The 23605-nt window shown below is 50.2% G+C and overlaps 1 protein-coding gene across 14 annotated transcripts in view; it reads left to right on the top strand.

Moving 5' to 3' along the window:
- The first annotated feature begins 12883 nt into the window (after nucleotides 1-12883).
- LOC144798493 (uncharacterized) overlaps nucleotides 12884-23605 on the top strand; it is a 181092-nt gene continuing 170370 nt past the window's right edge. For 11 of the 14 annotated variants that reach the window (XR_013603554.1, XR_013603553.1, XR_013603552.1 and 8 more), the window contains exon 1: nucleotides 20277-20403. The gene's annotated coding sequence lies outside the window, so the exon portion shown is untranslated. Of the gene's footprint in view, nucleotides 13047-20276; nucleotides 20404-22206; nucleotides 22310-23605 lie in introns of those variants that run through there. The other 3 variants (XM_078669400.1, XM_078669404.1, XM_078669395.1) reach the window with 3 other exon arrangements.

The following is a 23605-nucleotide window of genomic DNA, read 5'->3' as shown; positions in this document are numbered from 1 at the left end:
TGCATGCAAATAGAAAACATACACGCTAATACAGCACACTTCCACTTATACGTAAACAGAGCACACACTACAGCTTGTATGTAACCAGAACACACACCACTTGATTGTGAACAGAAAAATGTAAATCTTTTTGATGCTCTGTGTCTTTTCTTTTATCAAGAGCTCACTAATTTCTCTTGCAATTAAGCTGTTCATTGAATATTCATGTGGAATGTTAACAACGATATGTACTCAAATGTATGTGCATTATAAATACTGAAGTTATAGAGGTGGAGCCACTGTCTCTATATGCATTACTTTTCCGTGGAAGGCATCTAACCATGAGAAATGACTAAATCTCATCAGGGATGAAAACTTCCAGGTTTCCTTCTTGGCAATCTTCTTCTCATTATGTGATATAAAATCACAACCCACTCAAAAGAGAGAACATAATACTTCACTTCTAAAAATAGACAAGCAACACAAAACCAACAGAATTACAAAAAGAACATGTCTAAGTATAGATACACAAGACCTAGCCATGCCTTAACTCTCCTGGATCCGGTGGCTAGCTAGCCAGTCCTACGGGTCAAGCTCATAGCCATGTTGAGTTCCCTGACTCTACCAAAGCAGAAGCCAAAGCCTTGGGTTATCTTCCAGGTTGAGAAAACACTGTCACCATACATCAACATTGTCACAAAAGACACATACAATTACCTAAGGTGGTGAAGAGTCATTCTATCCTTTCTATGTCACAAGGCAGCCCAAACCCTCACCATAGCATTGTCCCGCCTCCAACATTATAATACAAGATGCACAAATTTCCATGCATAATCATTGCACAAACTTGAACAGGCCCAGACCAAGGCTACGCAGTCCTCATGATAAATTGCTCAGACCACATTGTACGCTTTTTGGTGGCTTCCTGAATGAGTACGAACACAGTTGAAGGCAAGCTGAACTGTCCGAAGGTGACACATGGCTGCAGGTCTAGCTGCCCCTCAAAGACACTGAATTCCATCGCAGGACCTCCCTTGAATGGTGGCCTACAATCTGGTCACCATTCTTCCCAGCGAAGTGCAAGGGTTTGGGAGTAGAACCTGAAACACACAAGGCTCTGCTTTCTGGAATCTCCGCTCCATCCATGTCTCATTAAAAGAACACTTGCCAGGCAACCAAATGGGCACCAAATACATCTACTGTCATCTGCCCAGAACCCTGACTCTGCATAAGAGAATATAGCTGGACCTGTAGACTAAGGGATGCCCAGCGTCTTGTACTTTAATTTTCTTCCACCCATGGAAGTTCCGTGAAGTGGTCTGAATGTCACACAACCACCTCAAAATTAAATAAATTAAAAAATATAACTATGACTACATATTCACTAAATCAGAATTTACGTCTTGTCTGGTTTAATCTAATTAGCAACATCAATACGTCCATTGTTAGCTCATTTGGCAGCCTGGCAGACATGTTTCTGGGCAGCAGTCCTTAACATATTTTTGGCATGGTGGGTGCGATAAAAGCATATTTTAATCAGCCCGCACGACAAGAAGCACGTGCTGTGGAACTGCAACACAGTATGCCTAATGGGAAAACGACAAGAACTGTACCAAGCTCGCTAAAAGGATCGGCTGTGCCCACTGTTAGTTCAAAAAATACAGATAGTGTATGAGCACTAACCACCACACAGTGAAGCCCACAACTGGCTGCCTAAGAGAGCCGGATCCCGACGGGAGCCTGCGAACACAAGGCACACCCAGCCTTGCGGAAGGGGCAGAGAGCACTTGCTGGGTGTTGCCTCAGGAGGAAAAACAAGTAAGGGGGCAAGATGGCTTAAAGTTCTGACCACGACCCAGCCACGCATCCATTAGTGCTCAATGAAACCGTGTTCGTTAACGTTGTAGGGGACTCACAAGGGTGGGGGAGCTTTGGGTACAGAGAGGCAACTAACACTATGTGCAGGTGTATGGCAAGACCTGCATCATATAGAGTCTCATGCCGCACTTAATTCAGCCACCTACTGCAGGTTAACACTGCACCGGTACCCTAAAGGCCAGCAATGAACTGCGATGTATTTTCTCAAAATTAATCTGACTAGATTTGGATTAGGTACCTCGAAAGTACCGTGACTTATCTGGAACACTACATTACAGCGCTATTATCAAGAAGAAACCCACCCGAACATAAAATACTACGCCTACATGCAGACAGTGAACACCCGGATTTACGCACGTCTAATAATATCGATCCCGGATACCCTCATGCCCCACTCCCTAAAATATTACGGGGTACACTTACCTCGGAGTCGAAAGTAGACGAGGAGGATGTGTCCATGTCGGCGCGGTCCCACAGACGTAGCCGGTGCACAGAGGGGTGTAGAGGGCAGGGAATAGTTGGCACGGATCGTTGTTAAAGGCACTCAGTCCCACATGCCCAGTGTGGGCAGGGAGAAATTTGAGGGGGTGCCAATCTTCTCCCCGAGTTCCGATAAGCTGGGCCTTAGGTGTGGGCGCTGGTCCGGGTCCTTGTGAGGAGAGATCTCTCTTCTGGAGCGGGTGGTCGTGCTTCTTCTTCAGAGGTGTTGGTGCCTCTTCCGGTGAACATCCAGTCGCGGGAGGGTGGCAGCGGAGGTGGGGTTATGGCTCCTCCCACCCGCCCGCCGTAGAGGGGGGATTACCCGTAGTGCAGGCTCTTGCGCGGGTGCTGTCAGCCGAGTGCCTGCTGTCTTCTGTTCTAGAGCAGTACTGCTGCTTCCTGTGCAGGCTCAGCTGTGTGGGTGCGGTGGTGGCGGCAAAGGGGGAGGAGGGTGGTGTTCCGCCCGTACTCCCGCTCCAGTCAGGGTTGCGTCCTCGGAGAAAGGGTGCTGTTACATGTGGTTGGCGAAAGGGGCGGGGTGACAGTCCCTCATTGGAACGGCGAAGGTGTCTGCAGGAGTAGGGTACCGCAGGGAAGTGATGTTGAAAGGCGGGAGCGTGAAACTCCTGCGTGACGGGGTGGGTGGTTAGTCTTCGGAGTGGGGGTCCTCCTGCTGCGCCCCCTCGTGCTATGCTCTTGGCTGTGGGGGTGCACCGGCTCAGCGAGGTGCGGCCGCAGCTGTCGTCTGCGGTGAACGCTGTATGACCAGCCCTGCCACTCACCGGGTTCTTTTGCATGCTCCCTCGGCTGCTCTAAGGGAGTAGCGCGTCTCCTCTGTTCGCCGGCGGCCGGGGCTCTCCCTCTTGAGAGTCTTGCTGGCCGATGCAGCCGGTTCCTTCCTTGTGTCCGCGGGCACTTCCGGGTCGCGCTTGGGGAAGCCCTCGAGGTTGGGCCAATCCCTGCGCGGCCTCAAGATGACGCGTCGGGAGTCCCTGCAGCCGGGGACCAATCACCAAGCGGCAATCACTTCTCCGGGGCCGCCAATGGCAGCGCGGCCCTGGGGGGATGGAGGCGGGACAGCGCCTCAGAGCAGATCCACGGGCCGGCGGCGGTGAACACTTGGGCATAACTGAGGGGTGGCACCCTCGAAGTGAAAACTAAACGTAGAGGTGAGGTGGGCACTCGCTAGGGCAGCCATAAGCAGGGTGGCACCTGCAAAGCAAAATAAAGGAAAGAAAGGACTTTCAAGCGCTTGGGAGTGGGGGCGTGTTTACAGGGGCGGGAACGGCGCACAGACAACGGGAGGGGGCGGGAAAGGGTAATCAAAAGGCAGAGCACTCACCTGGGAACGCCCAGGGAAAAAATCTCGGGAACGCCCCCGAATCTGGTCCGGCCTTGACGGACAGATCTCTGTTCCAATGGCTAGCCTCCATTTATGGAGCTAGCCAATGGGACAGGGGGGCGTATTCCAGAGTCCTTACTGAAATCAAGAGATTTCTCTGGAGGCGGAGCTAAGAGCTCCGCCCTCCAGCGAAACCTAAAAAACCACGCTCTGTTGGGGAACCTGATCCGATTTCTGGGCATTGATGGTGAACCCCAGATTCTGTAAAAGGGAAACTGAAATTTGCAAGTGGAGGAGAAGTTGGTCCCTGGATTGGCCCATTAAAAGGATGTCGTCCAGGTAAATGATCAATCGTATGCCCTTCGTGCGAAGATGTTCCACCACCGGGCGGAGAAGCTTGGTGAAGCACCAAGGTGCTGAGGAGAGACCAAAGGGAAGAGTTCTGAATTCGAAAGTCTGACCCTTCCACAGAAATAGAAGGAAGATGGGAACTGACAGATAAGCATCTTTGAGGTCCAAGCGAACTAACCAATCGTTCTGGAGAAGGAGGTCTCTGAGCAGATGGATTCCCTCCATCTTGAAGTGTCGATAAACCAACCACTCGTTGAAGGACCTGAGGTTGATAACTGGTCGGAAGCCTTTTTCTTTCTTTTCTACCAGAAAGATATTGCTTAAAAAAGCACGTGGATGAGAAGGAGAAAGGGTGATGGCGCCTTTGGAAAGAAGGTCTTGAACTTCGTGATCTATCAGATCGGTCTCGGAGTGTGGAAAAAAAACAAAGGGCGAGAGGACTGAACGGGGGAGTCATAGAACTCTGTGAAAACCCTGAACCGTCTCTAACACCAAAGGGTCTGATGTCAGATTTTCCCAGTTTGCGAGAAACCGAGAAATCCTGCCCCCCAAACGAACAGGAGAGAGGATTCTCATGCTTACCATTGAATCCTCTGGAATTCTGGTTGCCACCACGGCCTCTGCCTTGTCCTTTGCCTCCATGGGAAGGGTAGAAGGTTCCTTGTCTACCATCGTTCTAGCCATTGTTTCGTTTTGCCTGAGCTCTATTGGGACCTTGGTTGTACTGCCGGCCGGAAGAGCGACCCCTGCCTCTTCCTGCCTCACCAAAAACCTTTTTTGGGATAATTTTCTTCATGGAAGCTTGAGCTTTATCCAGAGTAGAAAAAGTGGCCACAAACTTCCCCAGCTCCTTAACAAAAGGATCTCCGACGAGAGTACCCTGTGCAATAGAACCCGCCTCAGAAGAAGACAGCTCTCCTAGCTTCGGGTCAATCTTCAAGAGTAGAGAACGGCGACGCTCAGCGGAGAGGGCACAATTGGCATTGCCCAAGAGGCACATAGCCCTCTGTGCCCATCCCACAACATCATCCGTTGGGAGCGGTTGTCCTGACTCCCGTGACCGCTCCGCCAACTCGATAATTTTAGTCAGGGGTCCCACAACATCAAGAAGCTAGTCCTGGCAAGCTCTCCAGGAACGATCTATACCCTTCTTGGGGTCCTTCATATATTTTGCAAAAAAGGTGCAAAGCTTAGGGTCAATCTCAGGGGTAGAAGCGACCCCATTGGGGAGGGAAGGTCTAGGGCACTCCGACCTAAGGCAGGATCTCACATCCTGTGAAAGAGGTTGTCTAATTTTTGCGGCAACATAATCCGCAGTCTTTTTATCGGGAACCCAATCAGAGGTACGTGGACAAAAGATACAGGTAGGGTCAAACATATCAGCATGAACAGGCTCTCCCTCCCCAAGATCAGAGCAAGAAGACCGTGGACGCCGAGACCTGCCAGAATCCAACATGTCATCCGAGGAATTGTCGTCATCCTCAAACACATCATCATCCTCACCCTCTCTGCCATCGGGAAACCCTTCATCAGGGTCAAAGTCTGGGGTGGGCTCACCACCAGTATATACGGGTAAGTCTTCCTCCCGGTAGGGTGTGCTTCTCCGCGTGTGTGCACACTTATGGAAGACTTCAGCTAGCTTGCTGAAGCCCTCCAGGTGCCCCGCGTCACGCTCAACGGCCTTACGTGGCACCACAGAGTGAATGCCACTAGGCCCAGCCCCACTGTCTCCCAGGATACCAGTACCGGTCTTGAAAACATGAGCAGACAACTTATTAACGCTGTCCTGCAGAGGAGCATGCGCCTGGGCAATGGCAGAAGAAAGGAGCTGGTAAACCTCTGCAGGAGTGCGTCCCGGGGGGGGGGGGGGCGGGGGGTTGTATGTCAACAGAGGAAGCTGCAACATAGATCTGAAAGAGACACGTTAGTGATAGATTCCTTACCTTAGAATATCCCCAGGCGTCAGACTGGTTCCGGAAATTTTTTGCGTAGCAGTACCCTTGCGCGTCGGTAGGCGTCGTCTGCGGCTCCGAGTCCGTCGTGGGCGCCGTGATGACGTCGTCGGAGTACTTAGACGCCGCCTCCGTGTGCTGACGTCAGTTCTTCTTTTTCCCGCGCCAGCAGCGCAGATCCGGAAAAAGTGGTACTTTAGTCTTTTTTGACTAAACTTTTTTGATCCTTTTTGATCGTTTCTTTTTCGAGTCTTCGACTCCGGACGGTGCCGATAGGGATGACAGGTTTTAAACCCTGTGAGGACTGCGACCGACTGATGACGGTCACCGACCCTCACCGTCGGTGTCTCCACTGTCTCGGCGTCGACCACGACGACAAGACCTGTTCCGACTGCCGGGCCCTGACTTCGAAGGCTAGGCGGAAGCGGTCCCGCATGCGACTCGAACTCCGGCAGTCGGCCCCGCACCAAGAAAGGTCTCGGTCCAGACGGAGGTCGAGGGACCGGTCGCGGGAGCGGAGCCATCGGAGCTCCGGGAGTCGACATCACTCCTCAGGGTCGAAATCACTTCTCAGGGTCGAAGTCGTCAGGTAAGCACAAGAAGTCGAAGAGACTTCATCGCTCTTCCGACTCCCCCCGACGCTCGCGCGACGCGGCCGGGGGTTCAGGTGATACCGCCCACGCGGCTCTGTTGGAGTCGCAGGCGTCGCGTCCGGCCCCATACCCTCCGGTCCCTGGGCCGCGTGCGACGCCGGAGGAGACCGAGCGGTTCCTCATGGCCATGAGGTCCCTCACTCCCCCGACGGGCTCCGCGGCGCCTCCGGGCCCAGCGGACCCATCTGGGGGCCCTAGCGGGTCTGGGGCTTCGGCCACCACGCCGTCGGCGCCTTCGGGCCCGGCGCCGCAGGCCCCCACTAGATCCGGATCCGGGTCGTCGCCGGTGGACTTAACGACCTCCCTGGCGCAGGTCCCTCAGGTGTCGCCCCCGGTGCCGTCTTCGGGCGGCGCCGTCCCCGAGGCCTCCCTCGGTCCGGCTCCGCTTCAGACGCCGTTCGGAGAGTTCACCTTTCATGAGCCGTCCCCATCGTTTGACACCCCTGGGTACCAGGAGATGGGTGACGAGGATTGGGAGGGGTCTGAGGACCCTCTGACGGGAGTGTCAGTCCCAGGAGGACTGGAGAGGTGGACTTGGGGATGCCAGTGGTCTGGACACATCACCGAACACTGGCTTTGTCTCCCCTCCTACCGTGGCTACGGAGGAGGGGGCTGCCTACAGTGTGGTGCTGACGCGGGCGGCCAAGGCCTTGGGCCTTGAACTCCCCGTCGCGGCCGTGAGGACTAACCCCCTCACTGAGGTCCTTAAACCGCAGTCAAGCTCGGCTGAGCCTCTGCTGCCGTTTAATGAGGCCTTGACCGACATTCTTTTGGGCACTTGGTCCAGGCCCGCTACAGTTTGCCTGTAGATAGGAACGTGGCCAGACGCCACCGCCCGGCCCCGGGCAACCCTTGTTTCCTGTCCACCCACCCCACCCCTGAGAGCCTGGTGATCCAGGCCTCCAATTCCCAGACCGCATTCCCGTCGGCTCCGCCTGACAGGGAATTCAAGAGGTATGAGCAATACGGCAAGCAGGTATTCTCTTCCCTAAGTTTGGGACTGCGGTCTTCCACCACCGCATGCCTCTTGGGCCGCTACACCCACTCCCTGTGGGATACGGTCGCGGACGTGCTGCCAGAATGCCCGTTGGAGGTACGGGCTAGACTCGGCCAAGCCCTTGTGGAAGGCCGAGATGCGGCACGTTATTCTATTCGGTGTGGACTAGATACCACCGACTCACTGGACAGAGCGATGGCAACGACTGTGGCGATTCGTCGCCACGCCTGGTTGAGATCCGCCAACTTCTCGGCTGATGTCCAGAATACACTCATGGACATGCCGTTTGATGGCCGTCGCCTTTTTGGCGACAAGGCAGACCATGCGCTTGAGCGCTTTAAGGACTCCAGGGCTACGGCCAAGTCCTTGGGCCTCTCGGCCCCGCGCCAGCAATCGGCTGCCTTTCACTCCTTTCGTGGCCACGGAAGGGGTGTACCCACACGTGCTGCCAGCCACGCGCCGCAGGGTAATACCCAACGCGGTGGCGGCCTTGGAAACCGCCGTAGCGGCGGTCGGGGACAACGGCGAGGTCAGTTCACACCTTCCCCTGCAGCATCCGCATCAAAGCCCTCCTAGTCCGTGCTTTCAGGCCCATGTGTCGCCAGTAGGGGGCAGGGTTCGCCATCACCTCCTCCACTGGCAGACTGTCACTTCGGACAGGTGGGTGCTGCAAATCGTCCGAAGGGGCTACTCCCTCCCCTTCTAGACGACCCCTCCAGCCATGCCACCGTAATACCACCGCGTATCGGGGGATCATTTGCGGCTTCTGCAGGAGAAAGTTACGGCCCTCTTTGCCAAGGGGGCCATCGAGCACGTTCCTGGGCCAGAAGTAGGGTGTGGTTGTTACTCCCACTACTTTCTGGTACCCAAGAAGGGCAAAGGAGGCCTACTCCCTATCTTGAACCTACGGAACGTCAACGGCTTCCTCCGGAAGGAGAAGTTCAAAATGCTGACACTGGCTCAGGTCTTAGCTGCCCTGGACCCAGAAGACTGGATGGTAGCGTTGGACTTGCAGGACGCTTATTTCCACATCCCCATCCTGCCGGCCACTGCGGTTCACGGTTGGCCACGAGCACTTTCAGTTTACCGTGCTCTCCTTCGGCCTTACCAGCGCCCCACGGGTGTTCACAAAGGTGATGGCGGTGGTCGCAGCTCATCTGCGCAGGTTAGGGGTTTCAGTCTTCCCCTACCTTGATGACTGGTTGTTGAAGGCGGGCTCGCCCCAAACAGTCGTCAGCCACCTCCAGATGACGGCAGACCTCCTGCTCCTGCTGGGGTTTTCCATCAATGTGCCGAAGTCACACCTGTGTCCCTCTCAGAAGCTCCTCTTCATCGGAGCGGTTCTCGACTCGGCGCAGTTTCGGGTTTATCCTCCCGAACATCGGGTTCTGGACATTAAGGCTATGATTCCACTCTTTCAGCCTTTGTCCCGAGTCTCGGTCAGGTTGACGCTGCGGCTTCTGGGGCTGATGGCCTCCTGCATCCTTCTGGTGCATCACGCCCGGTGGCGGATGCGGGCTCTGCAGTGGGACCTGAAGTTTCAGTGGGCCCAGCATCAGGGCAACCTATCCGACCATGTCCTGATCTCGGAGGGCACTGCGAGACAGCTGCAGTGGTGGCTCACGGACTGCGATTGGGTCAGAGGCAGATCCCTCTCCCTTCCCCAACCGGAGCACGTAGTTGTGACGGACGCGTCCCTCCAGGGCTGGGGAGGCCACATGGGAGAGGCGGAGATCAGAGGCCTCTGGTCTCCGGCGGAGTCCCGGCTCCATATCAACCTTTTGGAGCTGCGGGCGATTCGTCTAGCACTGAAGGCATTCCTCCCCTCTGTTCGGGGGAGTGTAGTGCAGGTGTTCAAGGAAAACACCACCGCCATGTGGTACTGCAACAAACAGGGCGGGGTGGGGTCGTGGGCCCTTTGCCAGGAGGCTCTGCGCCTCTGGCAGTGACTGGAACATCAGGGCGTGACCCTGGTGGTTCAACACCTGGCAGGTTCTCTGAATGCCAGGGCGGACGAACTCAGCCGTCGGTGCATGATGGATCACGAATGGCGTCTGAACTTGGACGTGGCGCAAGGCCTCTTTCAGCAGTGGGGAGAGCCTTGGTTAGATCTATTCGCCACCGAAGAGAACGCGCAATGTCATCGGTTCTGCGCGTTGGAATTTTCAAGGAGGCACTCGCTCGGAGACGCTTTTCGTCGCGAGTGGAGTTGCGGTCTGTTGTACGCCTTTCCGCCTATACTACTTCTGCCCAGTGTGCTGAAGAAGATCAAGCGCGACTGGGCCCAAGTCATCCTTGTGGCTCCGGACTAGGCACGAAGGTACTGGTATCCAGAGCTACTCAGCATGTCAGTCGATCCCCCGGTTCGTCTGCCTCTTCAGGAGGACCTTCTGTCGCAGCAGCAGGGGACGGTCCTCCACCCGAACCTGTCCAGTCTCCACCTCCATGCTTGGAGATTGAGCGGCGACAGTTGAGGCCATTTGACTTGCCTCCTGAAGTCTGTAATGTCATTCTGGCAGCCAGGCATCCCTCCACAAAGTTGGTATACGCCTGCAGGTGGAACAGATTTGTGGCATGGTGCACAGCAAAGGCTGTGGATCCTCTTGCTGCCCCTCTTTCTAAGGTTCTTCTCTTCCTTCTTTCTGTTGCCCAGCAGGGCTCGGCTCTGGGCACTATCAAGGGCTACCTTTCTGCCCTTTCAGCCTTCCTAAGGCTGCCTGATCAACCTTCTTTGTTCAGGTCGCCTATTGTAACTCGTTTTCTAAAGGGCATCACTCACTCATTCCCTCCTGTTCCGTTTGTGATGCCTCAGTGGGACTTGAACCTGGTTCTTACGTTTCTGATGTGCGCTCCTTTTGAGCCACTTCACAACTGTCCTCTCTGTCTTCAAAGAAGACTGCTTTCCTGGTTGCTATCACCTCTGCCAGGAGAGTGAGTGAGCTCCAGGCTCTTTCATGTACACCCCCTTTCCTTTCTGTCCATCCGGACAAGATTGTGTTGCGTAGTAAGCCATCTTTCCTGCCCAAGGTTGTCACGGCCTTCCATATCGGGCAGTTTATCACCTTTCCCACCTTCTTTCCGCCACCGCATCCCTCTAAAGAGGAAGAGCCGCTCACCGTCTGGACCCAAAACGTGCGCTTTCATTCTACTTGGATCGCACACGCCAGTTCCGGGTGGATGACCAACTCTTTGTTGGTTACGTGGGCGCTAAGAAGGGAAAAGCGGTGCCCAAGCGGACCATCTCTCTGTGGATCATCTTGTGTATCCAGGCATGTTACTCCTTGGCTAAAAAGGAGCCCCCTGTTGGATTGCGGGCTCATTCCACCCGGGCCACGGCGACTACAACTGCCCTGGGCCGGGGAGTAACCTTGTAGGCAATTTGCCAGGCAGCTACGTGGGCCTCGCTGCACACGTTTGCAAAACACTACTGCCTGGACAGTCAAGTCCGGAGGGATGGTTTCTTTGGCCGTTCCGTCCTCCAGGACTTTCTGGTGTGATTATTGGTTCGCAGACCCGCAACCGGGGTGGTAATGCTGGGATATCTATTCTAAGGTCAGGAATTATCACGAACGTGTCTCTTTCAGATGCACAAGTTACTACTTGTGTAAAGATATATCTGTAAGAGACATTAGTTAGTGATAGATTCCTTACCGACCCACCCATCCTCCCCGTTCTGCGAACCGATATCTAGGGTTAAGGTCATCCCCTTTCAGGGCCCTAGTTTCAATGGCACCAGTGTTGGTTTTTAACATGGCTCAGCGCTTCTGGCGCAGAAAAGCTGTGTCTAAGAACTGACGTCAGCACGCGGAGGCGGCGTCTAAGTACTCCGACGATGTCATCACGGTGCCCACTACGCCGACGACGGACGCGGAGCCGCAGACGACGCCTACCGACGGGCAAGGGTACTGCTACGCAAAAAAAATCCGGATCCAGTCTGACGCCTGGGGATATTCTAAGGTAAGGAATCTATCACTAACTAATGTCTCTTACAGATATATCGTTACACAAGTAGTAACTTGTGCTTATGGTCATTACTTGACTGCATTATTAAAAAGGGTCGGGCATCCATAAACTGACACACCATATTAAAATACAGAGGGTTCCCCCAACACGAGTGCCACAAAACAATAAGCCTTTAAAACTGAGAAGGCTGCTAAATAAATGTGTTTTGGAGTTTTTTAATTTTTATTCAGGAAAAAATGCATTAAAACCTGAAGGTGGGCAAAGCCCGTCTAAACGTACCGCTAAGGCAGTGTCAGTGCAGGGGGGAGGAGGCGAACCAAGAATAAACGAAGCGCCCAAGCCTCAGCGTGTGCAAAGGGCGCTGTGGTGAAGCTAAACCACTGACAGCGCGTCCGAAAAAACGGCACCACACAGCCCATGTGTGTTACAAAAGACGCTCGAGCCACAGCCTACCGCGTCAACAACAATGTGGGAGAGACCCTACAACAGCAATAAGTAAGGCAAAACAACGGTCAACAATAAACTACCCACGTCACAATCCCGAAATGTCCCAATAGAATATAAGGGACTTAACTGACAGGGCAGCAATGAAGAAAGAGGAAGGACTATGTCGGGGGGGGATACCTTTATTTACTTGGCTGGACTGTGATTGGTGGACTGGCTCACATGGCTACTGCTGTGCCTCATGGGATATGTAGTTGGTGCTTGTGTGGTATTTTCTGTTACTTTCAACTTGCTGTCAATAAAAGGAAGAAAGGCTATGCATAATCCTCGCCTCCGCTTCCTGACATAGAGTAATGACGTTTTTGTCTGCAGCTCCCGTGTGGTGTATTTCATTTGCATGCTGCAGGGCAGGGGAAGGAACTATGTTACCCATAAAGCACTATCTTAGTGCTTGGCCTTCCTTTTACAAATCAGATGTGCTAGCTGAACAGCACTACATCCCCCAGAATGCATCAGAAAGTAAAGAAGGGCCCCTTCTCCTTTGTTACACGATGTGTTGCCAACCGATGGTCACTGTGCCAGACCCAGCATTGTTTACGCTCCCAACACCCATCCACTCTTCCCCAACTGTAAGGGTGGATGCACCTCCTCCTCCCTTCAGACGCTCTCGGCTCTACGGTGGCTGGCCCATCTTTTCCAGGTAAAAGAGAGGTATCTTCCTTTGCTTGTGCAGGAGAGAGTGTTTACTTCCGGTTTGGGGTGCTGCTTTTCCGGGTCGAATGCTTCTAACCAATCGCAGCGTTCTACGGGGGAACACTACAGTCGCTCGACCCCTCTTGTCTCCGCCCATTAGTCTGCCAATCAGGGTGAACGCGCTCTCCCATTGGCTGGCCTCACCTTCACTCCGGAAGTGCCGTTGCCTCCATCTGGGGGACAGTCGGTTGGAAGTCGTTGCCGGAGCAGATGGAGTGGGGGTTATTGACCGGATTAGTGTGTGGCTGCGGGAGGTAAGAGCCGCTTCCGGCAACATACCTCTAACCCGGCACGAGAGTATCGTGTTAGTAACACGGATCGTGAGTTGCTTGGTTCGTCGAACAGACCCTCACAGTCCCACACAACACTGCTTATATTTATGTATGTGTGTTTATATTTGACAGACATTATCCAAGGGTGGTAATAAAGTAAATCATAACACAAGGCCTATAAAACTCCGTAAAATAAATATAAATTATATTACCCAAGTATGTTGAGGCATTTAAATAGACGAAGAGTACTAAATTAACGTATCAGTTGCGGCAGGGGTCCCTAACCTTTTGATTTCTGGGGACCCCCCCACTGAACCTTACTGGAGGCCTGGTACCCCCGTTTAAGCAATTTCTACGGTTTGAAACCCAAAACAATATTCAAAACTCCAGAAAGCAGTATAGGCTGAACAAATACACAATATTAAATATATATATCGCCATTTCTATTCTAATGGGAAGTTTGGAGCATTTCAGAATGTGATTTTATTTCTAAATGATGAAGCATTATGGCAGACTCAAGCATATCACTTTTTTGTGTGCAGTTGTAATATAACGCAAACTAAACCTCAAGGTATTGGAGTGCTTTACATAAGCACCTGCTACATTACACAAGGACACACCTTCATTTTTTTTGTGGGCGGAAATTGTTATTTGCCCAGAATCACAGGATCTTTAGCTGATGATGAGACTCAAACTTTGCCTTTTTTGCTGTTAATGCATGCTCTCTTTTTGTCCATGCGTACTAGTGCCTCAGTTGAGGCTGCCAATTGATTATACTAGATTCTGTGTGCTGTACTTAATAGTCGCTGGCAGTTCTCGTTAATTTGAATAGAGCAGCTACAGCCTGTGATTCTGCTACACCTGGTGTGTGTGCGCGCATTCAAAACCTTTCAGAAGAGGTCGGTACTTCGCTGCCTGTCTAGAGCATATTTTCTTAGGCTGCTTCCAAGCACTCGGATTAACAATGCCTTAGTTGGTGACAGCTATTCTCTATACACGGAAATACCCAAAAATTAACACAAACATCAGATCTCCAAGTGACAGCAGCAGGATTTTCTACATAGAGATTTGGGATGCCACCTAAGCGAGAATGGTGTCCAAACTTGCATATTCATTAACTCATCCACCTATACATTAATCTCGGTGACATAAGCACACACTCCGGGGCACCGTTTTTAACCAACGTGCCTCTTATGACTTAACTGGCATGGTCTGACAGAATTGAAAGCTAGCAGTAGGCGGCCCTGCTGTTTCTGTTTTGTGGGAAATTGAAGATTGTATGAATTGCCTTATGTGAGAGAGGGAGGCTTGCTTTGATACTGCCATACTGTCCATCTTCTGAGAGAAAATACATTTTGCACATCTGCTGCCCAATTTGTACCTCTCCTGATATGTGAAAAACTTGTGCCGATGCTACCCTTGCTGTGCCTTTTCCCTGAAATTGGGAAGCTAGCACTTTTCATTTCCACGGTGTGCCTGTTTTATAAAGCGGATGTGTTGATATTACTTCTGCCACCTGTCATTAACATATTTTTGTAAGGGAAGGTTAAGCTGCTGGTGTCCTTGTTATACCTTTATTGTGTTGTGAATTTAAGTATAAATCTTTCCACTAGTCGTAAAAACAAACCATTCACCTTGCCAATGCTTGTTTCAACAAATGATGTAAGAGAGTGTATCCTCTGGTTTTACGCATGAAATAGGCAGTTTTTAAATATTTTAAAATTTGTAAAATTTTAAGACATAGCTGACTAGTGTCTCCATGTTTTCCACATCCTCTCCAGCCAATTCTGGCATTTTAGCCAAAAACACTTTGAATGCTGCGATTTTGAACCTGTGATGCAACTGTTACAAGCAAAAATGCAAGCCCTGCAATGCAACTTAATGTTGGTAGGATAAAAACGAAAATATGTTATTGTATTTTATGTCATGATGCCAAATCGTAGAGTTGTGAAACATAAAATGTAGTTTTTGGCTTTCTGCTTGTTTTTGTTCTTGTAGACAAACATAAATTAATGTCCTAGTTGGTGAGAAGGCAAAGGTAGCCAATCCGATGCAAATGCTAGCATCTCTCTGCTAATGGGTTAACTTTAACACTCTCTGTTAAACAAAAGACGGTGTTATGTATTAGACCAATGCAAGAAGCAGCAGTTGGACTGTTGGGAGACACAGAGAAAGGAAAAATAATTACTTGTCAGCCCCTGTTTCCAAGCACATCCTCAGCCTAGAAGTTGGTGCAGTTTAGTTAGCAAGCTTACAAATATCCTTGTAATATTTTAATTTAGTAAACTACTAAGGACCCACTTAGTAGACTTCTCCGACCGCCTCCCCATCCAAAGACTATATGTTAAACATTGAATTACAGGAATTCTAAGTATGAGGACTATGATTGGAACAGGTGCTAGATGCAGCAAGTAAGGCATAAATTACACCAGTCATCAATATTGAATGGATCGGGTGTGGACAAGTGCAAGGTAAGTGTATAATGAAATTGAGGGAGAGATGTAAGCATCATGTCACCAGTCAGTGCGAAATCAAAGCCAACTAGTTGTGGTAAGTAGACGGGAGATTAACTAAAATGTATTTCGTAAAGAAGGGTTTTCAGTTCAGATTCAACACAGGCTCCTGGAATTTTTATGTGGGTTAGCCAAGGGTGCATTTGTATGGGCCACTGCGGCAGTCACGGCCGGCATGACGCGTGCGCGGGGGGGTGTAATTTAATAATAATAATTAAAAAAATTGAACAGAAAGCAGGCAGCCAGGCTCCCTCCCCATAGCCAATCACAATGCTGCAAGCAGCGTTGTGATTGGTCAGGGCACCGCCCAGCCAGGGGCTTATGTGGAGGCCACGTTCTCTATGCAGGCATGGAGAAGGGCAGCAAGCGCATGACTGGTTTGGGCGGCCCCAGGCGGCCGAACAAATAGTCTTTGCGCACTCAGGAGTGGGCACACCACTCTTTTCCTGCTCGCTATTTACTTGTTGCAATTTGTCCAACGCTTATTTCTCTGCACAAATTTAGCTTAATACATTTTATTTTCTTGTCATTCTTTTACGATGTACTTTCATAGATACAAATTCTTGATAAACTGTAAAACATTTGGGAAAAAAGAGAAAGGAGTATTTTTGAAAACTGCCTGCAGTTTTCACTCCGACCATTTCAAAACTAGCACTTCCAGTCATAGAAGTAACCTTCTATTATTCTTTTAAAACTCCCTTACAAACTCATCCATGCATAGGTTTGCCATGAGCTCCTTCTCATGTGCTAAAATAGTCAAATAATGAAAGATAAAGCCTTAATCTGTAATGCAAAACAGGAGAATGAGACAATCGTCTAGTTGCTGAATTGCACAATGTAAATGAATGAATGAATATTAGCTTTGTAAAGTGAGAACTTTGCCCAGGGGCGTCAAGGCGCCCGGTGGCGGATGCGGGCTCTGCAGTGGGACCTGAAGTTTCAGTGGGCCCAGCATCAGGGCAACCTATCCGACCATGTCCTGATCTCGGAGGGCACTGCGAGACAGCTGCAGTGGTGGCTCACGGACTGCGATTGGGTCAGAGGCAGATCCCTCTCCCTTCCCCAACCGGAGCACGTAGTTGTGACGGACGCGTCCCTCCAGGGCTGGGGAGGCCACGTGGGAGAGGCGGAGATCAGAGGCCTCTGGTCTCCGGCGGAGTCCCGGCTCCATATCAACCTTTTGGAGCTGCGGGCGATTCGTCTAGCACTGAAGGCATTCCTCCCCTCTGTTCGGGGGAGTGTAGTGCAGGTGTTCAAGGAAAACACCACCGCCATGTGGTACTGCAACAAACAGGGCGGGGTGGGGTCGTGGGCCCTTTGCCAGGAGGCTCTGCGCCTCTGGCAGTGACTGGAACATCAGGGCGTGACCCTGGTGGTTCAACACCTGGCAGGTTCCCTGAATGCCAGGGAGGACGAACTCAGCCGTCGGTGCATGATGGATCACGAATGGCGTCTGAACTTGGACGTGGCGCAAGGCCTCTTTCAGCAGTGGGGAGAGCCTTGGTTAGATCTATTCGCCACCGAAGAGAACGCGCAATGTCATCGGTTCTGCGCGTTGGAATTTTCAAGGAGGCACTCGCTCGGAGACGCTTTTCGTCGCGAGTGGAGTTGCGGTCTGTTGTACGTCTTTCCGCCTATACTACTTCTGCCCAGTGTGCTGAAGAAGATCAAGCGCGACTGGGCCCAAGTCATCCTTGTGGCTCCGGACTAGGCACGAAGGTACTGGTATCCAGAGCTACTCAGCATGTCAGTCGATCCCCCGGTTCGTCTGCCTCTTCAGGAGGACCTTCTGTCGCAGCAGCAGGGGACGGTCCTCCACCCGAACCTGTCCAGTCTCCACCTCCATGCTTGGAGATTGAGCGGCGACAGTTGAGGCCATTTGACTTGCCTCCTGAAGTCTGTAATGTCATTCTGGCAGCCAGGCATCCCTCCACAAAGTTGGTATACGCCTGCAGGTGGAACAGATTTGTGGCATGGTGCACAGCAAAGGCTGTGGATCCTCTTGCTGCCCCTCTTTCTAAGGTTCTTCTCTTCCTTCTTTCTGTTGCCCAGCAGGGCTCGGCTCTGGGCACTATCAAGGGCTACCTTTCTGCCCTTTCAGCCTTCCTAAGGCTGCCTGATCAACCTTCTTTGTTCAGGTCGCCTATTGTAACTCGTTTTCTAAAGGGCATCACTCACTCATTCCCTCCTGTTCCGTTTGTGATGCCTCAGTGGGACTTGAACCTGGTTCTTACGTTTCTGATGTGCGCTCCTTTTGAGCCACTTCACAACTGTCCTCTCTGTCTTCAAAGAAGACTGCTTTCCTGGTTGCTATCACCTCTGCCAGGAGAGTGAGTGAGTTCCAGGCTCTTTCATGTACACCCCCTTTCCTTTCTGTCCATCCGGACAAGATTGTGTTGCGTACTAAGCCATCTTTCCTGCCCAAGGTTGTCACGGCCTTCCATATCGGGCAGTTTATCACCTTTCCCACCTTCTTTCCGCCACCGCATCCCTCTAAAGAGGAAGAGCCGCTCACCGTCTGGACCCAAAACGTGCGCTTTCATTCTACTTGGATCGCACACGCCAGTTCCGGGTGGATGACCAACTCTTTGTTGGTTACGTGGGCGCTAAGAAGGGAAAAGCGGTGCCCAAGCGGACCATCTCTCGGTGGATCATCTTGTGTATCCAGGCATGTTACTCCTTGGCTAAAAAGGAGCCCCCTGTTGGATTGCGGGCTCATTCCACCCGGGCCACGGCGACTACAACTGCCCTGGGCCGGGGAGTAACCTTGTAGGCAATTTGCCAGGCAGCTACGTGGGCCTCGCTGCACACGTTTGCAAAACACTACTGCCTGGACAGTCAAGTCCGGAGGGATGGTTTCTTTGGCCGTTCCGTCCTCCAGGACTTTCTGGTGTGATTATTGGTTCGCAGACCCGCAACCGGGGTGGTAATGCTGGGATATCTATTCTAAGGTCAGGAATTATCACGAACGTGTCTCTTTCAGATGCACAAGTTACTACTTGTGTAAAGATATATCTGTAAGAGACATTAGTTAGTGATAGATTCCTTACCGACCCACCCATCCTCCCCGTTCTGCGAACCGATATCTAGGGTTAAGGTCATCCCCTTTCAGGGCCCTAGTTTCAATGGCACCAGTGTTGGTTTTTAACATGGCTCAGCGCTTCTGGCGCAGAAAAGCTGTGTCTAAGAACTGACGTCAGCACGCGGAGGCGGCGTCTAAGTACTCCGACGATGTCATCACGGTGCCCACTACGCCGACGACGGACGCGGAGCCGCAGACGACGCCTACCGACGGGCAAGGGTACTGCTACGCAAAAAAAATCCGGATCCAGTCTGACGCCTGGGGATATTCTAAGGTAAGGAATCTATCACTAACTAATGTCTCTTACAGATATATCGTTACACAAGTAGTAACTTGTGCTTATGGTCATTACTTGACTGCATTATTAAAAAGGGTCGGGCATCCATAAACTGACACACCATATTAAAATACAGAGGGTTCCCCCAACACGAGTGCCACAAAACAATAAGCCTTTAAAACTGAGAAGGCTGCTAAATAAATGTGTTTTGGAGTTTTTTAATTTTTATTCAGGAAAAAATGCATTAAAACCTGAAGGTGGGCAAAGCCCGTCTAAACGTACCGCTAAGGCAGTGTCAGTGCAGGGGGAAGGAGGCGAACCAAGAATAAACGAAGCGCCCAAGCCTCAGCGGGTGCAAAGGGCGCTGTGGTGAAGCTAAAGCACTGACAGCGCGTCCGAAAAAACGGCACCACACAGCCCATGTGCGTTACAAAAGACGCTCGAGCCACAGCCTACCGCGTCAACAACAACGTGGGAGAGACCCTACAACAGCAATAAGTAAGGCAAAACAACGGTCAACAATAAACTACCCACGTCACAATCCCGAAATGTCCCAATAGAATATAAGGGACTTAACTGACAGGGCAGCAATGAAGAAAGAGGAAGGACTATGTCGGGGGGGGGGGGGGGGGGGAATACCTTTATTTACTTGGCTGGACTGTGATTGGTGGACTGGCTCACATGGCTACTGCTGTGCCTCATGGGATATGTAGTTGGTGCTTGTGTGGTATTTTCTGTTACTTTCAACTTGCTGTCAATAAAAGGAAGAAAGGCTATGCATAATCCTCGCCTCCGCTTCCTGACATAGAATAATGACGTTTTTGTCTGCAGCTCCCGTGTGGTGTATTTCATTTGCATGCTGCAGGGCAGGGGAAGGAACTATGTTACCCATAAAGCACTATCTTAGTGCTTGGCCTTCCTTTTACAAATCAGATGTGCTAGCTGAACAGCACTACATCCCCCAGAATGCATCAGAAAGTAAAGAAGGGCCCCTTCTCCTTTGTTACACGATGTGTTGCCAACCGATGGTCACTGTGCCAGACCCAGCATTGTTTACGCTCCCAACACCCATCCACTCTTCCCCAACTGTAAGGGTGGATGCACCGCCTCCTCCCTTTGGACTCGCTCGGCTCTACAGTGGCTGGCCCATCTTTTCCAGGTAAAAGAGAGGTATCTTCCTTTGCTTGTGCAGGAGAGAGTGTTTACTTCCGGTTTGGGGGTGCTGCTTTTCCGGGTCGAATGCTTCTAACCAATCGCAGCGTTCTACGGGGGAACACTACAGTCGCTCGACCCCTCTTGTCTCCGCCCATTAGTCTGCCAATCAGGGTGAACGCGCTCTCCCATTGGCTGGCCTCACCTTCACTCCGGAAGTGCCGTTGCCTCCATCTGGGGGACAGTCGGTTGGAAGTCGTTGCCGGAGCAGATGGAGTGGGGGTTATTGACCGGATTAGTGTGTGGCTGCGGGAGGTAAGAGCCGCTTCCGGCAACATACCTCTAACCCGGCACGAGAGTATCGTGTTAGTAACACGGATCGTGAGTTGCTTGGTTCGTCGAACAGACCCTCACAGTCCCACACAACACTGCTTATATTTATTTATGTGTGTTTATATTTGACAGACATTATCCAAGGGTGGTAATAAAGTAAATCATAACACAAGGCCTATAAAACTCCGTAAAATAAATATAAATTATATTACCCAAGTATGTTGAGGCATTTAAATAGACGAAGAGTACTAAATTAACGTATCAGTTGCGGCAGGGGTCCCTAACCTTTTGATTTCTGGGGACCCCCCCACTCAACCTTACTGGAGGCCTGGTACTCCCGTTTAAGCAATTTCTACGGTTTGAAACCCAAAACAATATTCAAAACTCCAGAAAGCAGTATAGGCTGAACAAATACACAATATTAAATATATATATCGCCATTTCTATTCTAATGGGAAGTTTGGAGCATTTCAGAATGTGATTTTATTTCTAAATGATGAAGCATTATGGCAGACTCAAGCATATCACTTTTTTGTGTGCAGTTGTAATATAACGCAAACTAAACCTCAAGGTATTGGAGTGCTTTACATAAGCACCTGCTACATTACACAAGGACACACCTTCATTTTTTTTTGTGGGCGGAAATTGTTATTTGCCCAGAATCACAGGATCTTTAGCTGATGCTGAGACTCAAACTTTGCCTTTTTTGCTGTTAATGCATGCTCTCTTTTTGTCCATGCGTACTAGTGCCTCAGTTGAGGCTGCCAATTGATTATACTAGATTCTGTGTGCTGTACTTAATAGTCGCTGGCAGTTCTCGTTAATTTGAATAGAGCAGCTACAGCCTGTGATTCTGCTACACCTGGTGTGTGTGCGCGCATTCAAAACCTTTCAGAAGAGGTCGGTACTTCGCTGCCTGTCTAGAGCATATTTTCTTAGGCTGCTTCCAAGCACTCGGATTAACAATGCCTTAGTTGGTGACAGCTATTCTCTATACACGGAAATACCCAAAAATTAACACAAACATCAGATCTCCAAGTGACAGCAGCAGGATTTTCTACATAGAGATTTGGGATGCCACCTAAGCGAGAATGGTGTCCAAACTTGCATATTCATTAACTCATCCACCTATACATTAATCTCGGTGACATAAGCACACACTCCGGGGCACCGTTTTTAACCAACGTGCCTCTTATGACTTAACTGGCATGGTCTGACAGAATTGAAAGCTAGCAGTAGGCGGCCCTGCTGTTTCTGTTTTGTGGGAAATTGAAGATTGTATGAATTGCCTTATGTGAGAGAGGGAGGCTTGCTTTGATACTGCCATACTGTCCATCTTCTGAGAGAAAATACATTTTGCACATCTGCTGCCCAATTTGTACCTCTCCTGATATGTGAAAAACTTGTGCCGATGCTACCCTTGCTGTGCCTTTTCCCTGAAATTGGGAAGCTAGCACTTTTCATTTCCACGGTGTGCCTGTTTTATAAAGCGGATGTGTTGATATTACTTCTGCCACCTGTCATTAACATATTTTTGTAAGGGAAGGTTAAGCTGCTGGTGTCCTTGTTATACCTTTATTGTGTTGTGAATTTAAGTATAAATCTTTCCACTAGTCGTAAAAACAAACCATTCACCTTGCCAATGCTTGTTTCAACAAATGATGTAAGAGAGTGTATCCTCTGGTTTTACGCATGAAATAGGCAGTTTTTAAATATTTTAAAATTTGTAAAATTTTAAGACATAGCTGACTAGTGTCTCCATGTTTTCCACATCCTCTCCAGCCAATTCTGGCATTTTAGCCAAAAACACTTTGAATGCTGCGATTTTGAACCTGTGATGCAACTGTTACAAGCAAAAATGCAAGCCCTGCAATGCAACTTAATGTTGGTAGGATAAAAACGAAAATATGTTATTGTATTTTATGTCATGATGCCAAATCGTAGAGTTGTGAAACATAAAATGTAGTTTTTGGCTTTCTGCTTGTTTTTGTTCTTGTAGACAAACATAAATTAATGTCCTAGTTGGTGAGAAGGCAAAGGTAGCCAATCCGATGCAAATGCTAGCATCTCTCTGCTAGTGGGTTAACTTTAACACTCTCTGTTAAAACAAAAGACGGTGTTATGTATTAGACCAATGCAAGAAGCAGCAGTTGGACTGTTGGGAGACACAGAGAAAGGAAAAATAATTACTTGTCAGCCCCTGTTTCCAAGCACATCCTCAGCCTAGAAGTTGGTGCAGTTTAGTTAGCAAGCTTACAAATATCCTTGTAATATTTTAATTTAGTAAACTACTAAGGACCCACTTAGTAGACTTCTCCGACCGCCTCCCCATCCAAAGACTATATGTTAAACATTGAATTACAGGAATTCTAAGTATGAGGACTATGATTGGAACAGGTGCTAGATGCAGCAAGTAAGGCATAAATTACACCAGTCATCAATATTGAATGGATCGGGTGTGGACATGTGCAAGGTAAGTGTATAATGAAATTGAGGGAGAGATGTAAGCATCATGTCACCAGTCAGTGCGAAATCAAAGCCAACTAGTTGTGGTAAGTAGACGGGAGATTAACTAAAATGTATTTCGTAAAGAAGGGTTTTCAGTTCAGATTCAACACAGGCTCCTGGAATTTTTATGTGGGTTAGCCAAGGGTGCATTTGTATGGGCCACTGCGGCAGTCACGGCCGGCATGACGCGTGCGCGGGGGGGTGTAATTTAATAATAATAATTAAAAAAATTGAACAGAAAGCAGGCAGCCAGGCTCCCTCCCCATAGCCAATCACAATGCTGCAAGCAGCGTTGTGATTGGTCAGGGCACCGCCCAGCCAGGGGCTTATGTGGAGGCCACGTTCTCTATGCAGGCATGGAGAAGGGCAGCAAGCGCATGACTGGTTTGGGCGGCCCCAGGCGGCCGAACAAATAGTCTTTGCGCACTCAGGAGTGGGCACACCACTCTTTTCCTGCTCGCTATTTACTTGTTGCAATTTGTCCAACGCTTATTTCTCTGCACAAATTTAGCTTAATACATTTTATTTTCTTGTCATTCTTTTACGATGTACTTTCATAGATACAAATTCTTGATAAACTGTAAAACATTTGGGAAAAAAGAGAAAGGAGTATTTTTGAAAACTGCCTGCAGTTTTCACTCCGACCATTTCAAAACTAGCACTTCCAGTCATAGAA

The sequence above is a fragment of the Lissotriton helveticus genome, chromosome 12 (assembly GCF_964261635.1).
Source record: "Lissotriton helveticus chromosome 12, aLisHel1.1, whole genome shotgun sequence".
NCBI classification, from domain to species: domain Eukaryota; kingdom Metazoa; phylum Chordata; class Amphibia; order Caudata; family Salamandridae; genus Lissotriton; species Lissotriton helveticus.
Note: the sequence above shows the minus strand (reverse complement) of the source record. Positions and strands in the feature narration are given on the sequence as shown.